The sequence below is a fragment of the Oncorhynchus mykiss genome, chromosome 3 (genome assembly GCF_013265735.2).
Source record: "Oncorhynchus mykiss isolate Arlee chromosome 3, USDA_OmykA_1.1, whole genome shotgun sequence".
Lineage (NCBI taxonomy): Eukaryota > Metazoa > Chordata > Actinopteri > Salmoniformes > Salmonidae > Oncorhynchus > Oncorhynchus mykiss.
This window is the reverse complement of record NC_048567.1, coordinates 2,414,121-2,419,347: the sequence shown is the minus strand read 5'-3', so window position 1 is coordinate 2,419,347 and position 5,227 is coordinate 2,414,121. Positions and strand designations below refer to the sequence as shown.

Here is a 5,227-nt window from a genome sequence, read left to right as displayed (position 1 = left end):
TAGCCTCAACCGTCCCGCAGGGGATCCACCGATCCTGTAGAGGTTTTTTTTAAAGTTCATATGCAGCTATGATAGCTTTCACTTGTAAGCTAGCTGATAGCAGATTTTATTAATGAAATTGAACATTTGATCCTATTTAGAAATTGATTTCTGTTACAAAAGCAAGCATTTCATAATCCCCCCCCCCCCCCCCCCCCCAAAAAAAAAATCTCAATTAAAATGACCTAGAGCAGTTTCCCAGTTTGACAGTAACAGGATGTCCCAGTTTGACAGTAACGGGATGTCCCAGTTTGACAGTAACGGGATGTCCCAGTTTGACAGTAACGGGATGTCCCAGTTTGACAGTAACGGGATGTCCCAGTTTGACAGTAACGGGATGTCCCAGTTTCACAGTAACGGGATGTCCCAGTTTCACAGTAACAGGATGTCCCAGTTTCACAGTAACAGGATGTCCCAGTTTCACAGTAACAGGAAGTCCCAATTTCACAGTAGGCCATTGGCCTACTGGGACACTGTCAAAATGTCAACATTCAAAATTAGGTGAGATTAGTAAGAAAACCATTTACAGTCATGTTGATTCACAATTACATACAAAATGTGTTGTAATGAGACACTGAATATCCTTTCTTAGTTTTTTATAACCTTCACATTATTTACTTCCGATGCTATGTCATTTGACTTACTGTTATGCCTCTGGAGACGCAGGTCATTACACGGGGTGCCACGCCCACAATGATGACGTCGTACCCATTGAACCAATGGTTTATCATCACATACTTTCTTACTAACACACAGGCATCAAGAGCATCTGTATGTATCCTAAGATCTTATTTTATTACAACACAAAATTAATTCCACACAGAAAAGGATACATTTTAGGTGTTGCACTCAAATGAATCCTTTTCGATTACATTGCTTAGCTACCAAAAGCCGATCATCCCAAATTGGTCCAGCTCAAGCTGTTCTGGAAACTTTGCTTTGAAACAGATGTATTTAGGTGGTAATCAATAGGTGGGACAGCAGCGTTAGTCGGAGATGGATGTTGCTGCGCTATATAGCCAAACACATTGACAGATGACTGCTAGTCCTGGGCCCTAATAGCACCTTGGTCAGGAGGAACAGTGGTGGGGTGAATACATACCTGACTGCTTTAAGGTATATCTGATTGTGTAGAGCTGTAATCAGAGCCGGTTGACATTTATTGTCATGAGTCTTGTCCTGGAGGCAGAACTGAGCGATTTCCCCTTAGATAGGCCAGCTGCAAAGTCAGAATTGTCTATTTAAAAAAATCATGAAAGCAAAAATGAGCTTTTTGGTCTCAATTTAAAGTTCGGTTAGCAGTGTTGTTAAAACCCTTTCCTGCAGTCAAATGACCAAATAACCCTCTAGTGGTCTTATGGGTGGAATGTTATTCATATTTTTCATAATTATGAAAATAAAACATAAAAAAATCAACCACAAAAAAATCCATTGTTTTTATGTCAAATGGTTTTGTTATATTTCAGCCTTCCGTGATGTATATAAAGTGTAATATTGGGATGCAAACTCAAAATGTAAGACATTTCACCTCTATAACTGACATGGTACAGGTGTCTTTTTTTATTTAAAGCCCATACAGTATGTGAGGTGTATACTTTTGTTTCAAAGTAGATTTGTTGAAGACTGCCAAGAAACACCTGATTTAGGCCACTGCAGTAACATGTTAAATCTAACCCTAACCTTAAATCAATGTTAAATCACACAGCTAACTGTGTGGTGGTATACATGCATTACCTAGCATTACCTAGCTAACGTTAGCTTGCTTGTCCAGTAGTCTCTGTAGCTAGCTAACACCTGTCAGCTGAAAGCTAGCTAGCTAAGGAACAGGCAAACAAAGGTAGCTAGCTATTAGGCCTTCCCAGTCAGTACCTGGAGTCTAGGCATTCCTACTCAGTACCTGGAGTCTAGTATTCCTAGTCAGTACCTGGAGTCTAGCATTCCTAGTCACTACCTGGAGTCTAGCATTCTTACTCAGTACCTGGAGTCTAGCATTCTTACTCAGTACCTGGAGTCTAGCATTCCTAGTCAGTACCTGGAGTCTAGCATTCCTAGTCAGTACCTGGAGTCTAGCATTCCTAGTCAGTACCTGGAGTCTAGCATTCCTAGTAAGTACCTGGAGTCCAGCATTCCTAGTCAGTACCTGGAGTCTAGCATTCTTACTCAGTACCTGGAGACTACAATTCCTATTCAGTACCTGGAGTCTAGGCATTCCTAGTCAGTCTAGGCATTCCTACTCAGTACCTGGAGTCTAGCATTCCTAGTTAGTACCTGGAGTCTAGGCATTCCTAGTCAGTACCTAGAGTCTAAGTTGGAATATACCAGTGGAGTTGAGCTAGTCCTGGTCAGTACCTGTAGTCCAGGGTTGATGGTGAAGCTCCCAGAAGTAGGTTTCATACAGGCAACATACTGACAGTGGTGGATTTAGGGTTATCTTCTGCCTGTCGTACCTGCAGTAGGTAAAGAGAGGGGCAACAGCTTGATTATACAAAACTAACACAACACAAATCACACTTCTGATAAAATGGAAGTGCAACATTTCATTCTGATCTTACAATCAAAGAGGGTATAAGAGGCATTACAGTGTGCAGGGCTTCTCGACTGTGTGATCAGAGGGAGGGAGGGAGACGGGAGAATTAGAGAGAGCATACAGTGGGGCAAAAAAGTATTTAGTCAGCCACCAATTGTGCAAGTTCTCCCACTTAAAAAGATGAGAGAGGCCTGTAATTTTCATCATAGGTACACTTCAACTATGACAGACAAAATGAGGGGGAAAAAATCCAGAAAACCACATTGTAGGATTTTTAATGAATTTATTTGCAAATTATGGTGGAAAATAAGTATTTGGTCACCTACAAACAAGCAAGATTTCTGGCTCTCACAGACCTGTCACATCAGACATCACAGTTACCAAAACACCCTGGTCACATCAGTTACCAGAACTCCCTAGTTACATCAGTTACCAGAACTCCCTAGTCACATCAGACATCACAGTTACCAAAACACCCTGGTCACATCGGTTACCAGAACTCCCTAGTCCCATCAGACATCACAGTTACCAAAACACCCTGCTCATATCAGACATCACAGTTACTAAAACACCCCAAGTCACTGATAAACTATATTTTGATAAGTACTGTTAGATCACCAACAACCAAAGTGTTTCCTGTTGGCCCTTTTAGAAGATAAACAAGTGGAATTGTTAAATGATCAAACTAGTACTGGCCTATACCCCTCAAACTCAACTCTGGACCTCGAAGCCAATTCCACTGCAGTTTTTCATTGTTCCTCTCTCATCAGGGACTGATTTAGACCTGGGACACCAGGTGAGTGCAATTAATTATCAGGTAGAACAGAAAACCCGCAGGCTCTGGATCTCGTAGGGTAAGCGGTGAATACCCCTGGCCTTAAATGGCAGTGTTCCCCAACCCTGGTCCTCAGGTACCCCCAACAGTACATGTTTTTATTGTCATTCTGGACAAGCACCCCTGATTCAACTTGTCAACTAATCATTAAGCCCTCAATGAGTTGAATGAGGTGCGTTTGTCAAGGGCTACAACAAAACTGTGTAGTGTTGGAGTTACTGGATGACCAGGGTTGGGAAACACTGCTGGACGGTACAGATAACTTTTCTTTGTCACCTCACCATCTCTACTCGTTCTCCTCGTAACACCAGCAGATGGTGCTGCTGTTCTGTTCTGATTGGAGATCTGGATCTTACAACTGCATATCTTAGACGTGAAGCATTTTTTCATCACAGCCTGTTGCCTTAAAGCACAGCTTCAACACTGGAAGCACAGCTTCAACACTGGAAGAACAGCTTCAACACTGGAAGAACAGCTTCAACACTGGAAGAACAGCTTCAACACTGGAAGAACAGCTTCAACACTGGAAGAACAGCTTCAACACTGGAAGAACAGCTTCAACACTGGAAGAAGAGCTTCAACACTGGAAGAAGAGCTTCAACACTGGAAGAAGAGCTTCAACACTGGAAGAAGAGCTTCAACACTGGAAGAACAGCTTCAACACTGGAAGAACAGCTTCAACACTGGAAGAACAGCTTCAACACTGGAAGCACAGCTTCAACACTGGAAGGACAGCTTCAACACTGGAAGGACAGCTTCAACACTGGAAGGACAGCTTCAACACTGGAAGAACAGCTTCAACACTGGAAGAAGAGCTTCAACACAGGAAGAACTTGACCAGAACTGAGTGAGATGGAGGACATTCGTCAATGGCCTATGCTCCTAATAGGAGCCAAGGGCTTAAGTCAAACAATAACCCAATGTTGTGTCACTCACTCTGCAGCATGAGGGAGGTGCAGTAGTAGTTGAGGGGTACTTCAGTGGTCATGTCGATATTTGTCAGGTGGTCTACCTGATTCCCGACCAGAGAAGTATTCTCCACGCCTGCATTCCCCACCAGCATCAGGGGTTGGCCCCTCTCCAGCAACAGATCCATAAAGTACCTCAGATGCGCCGTTTCAGCCGTGTGCACCAGAGCAGCCTACAGTACAGCAGCCGTAGAAAACAACTGAGAAAAGAGTGAAGTGTGAACACAGAAATGGTTACAGCACGGTTATATCACTCACTTTGAAAGCCATGTATTGACCGACACCAAGTCAGTGAGTTGTTCATAATTGATAATGTCTTATGTCTCCCGTGTACACCGCCACTGTTCGGGGATAATAGCGTCGTTAGGTGGGAACAAAACCCTGCTAATTACAGCTCAGCCAGAGGCGGCAGGCAGCAGGCAGGCAGCTGTGGGCAGGAGGACTGGGAGGAGGCAATAGAGCGTGGGTTGAGAGTCTAGAGTCTGTGCTTTTACACCCACACCCTCTGCTATGCGGTGTGCCAGATGGTAATCAGACACAGTGGCAGGGCTTTGTTCCGTCCTAGCTAGGGACCCCCACTATGACCTCATGATGTGTGGCTTTACCCTCTCATGCTCGCTGATGCGTTCAGACATTTTTAATACGGCCGCATTGTTCATTTCTTGTCATTGTTTTTCAAAGAATGGTGTCTTTCTCGCTGAAACGTGTATTCCGATGTTCTTTGAAAAGTTGTAACAGGAAGGTAAAGTTGCAACAGGAAGGTAAAGTTGCAACAGAAAGGTAAAGCTGCAACAGGAAGGTAAAGTTGCAACAGGAAGGTAAAGTTGCAACAGGAAGGTAAAGTTGCAACAGGAAGGT

General features: G+C 43.5%; 1 long non-coding RNA gene across 1 annotated transcript; it reads right to left on the bottom strand.

Moving 5' to 3' along the window:
• Positions 1–215: 215 nt before the first annotated feature.
• On the bottom strand, positions 216–4,877 carry LOC118944474. Its single transcript, XR_005039814.1, has 3 exons — positions 4,338–4,877; positions 2,389–2,486; positions 216–1,258 (listed from the first exon to the last, which is right to left on the bottom strand). It is a non-coding gene; the product is annotated as an uncharacterized LOC118944474 (long non-coding RNA).
• Between the last annotated feature and the right edge of the window lie 350 nt (positions 4,878–5,227).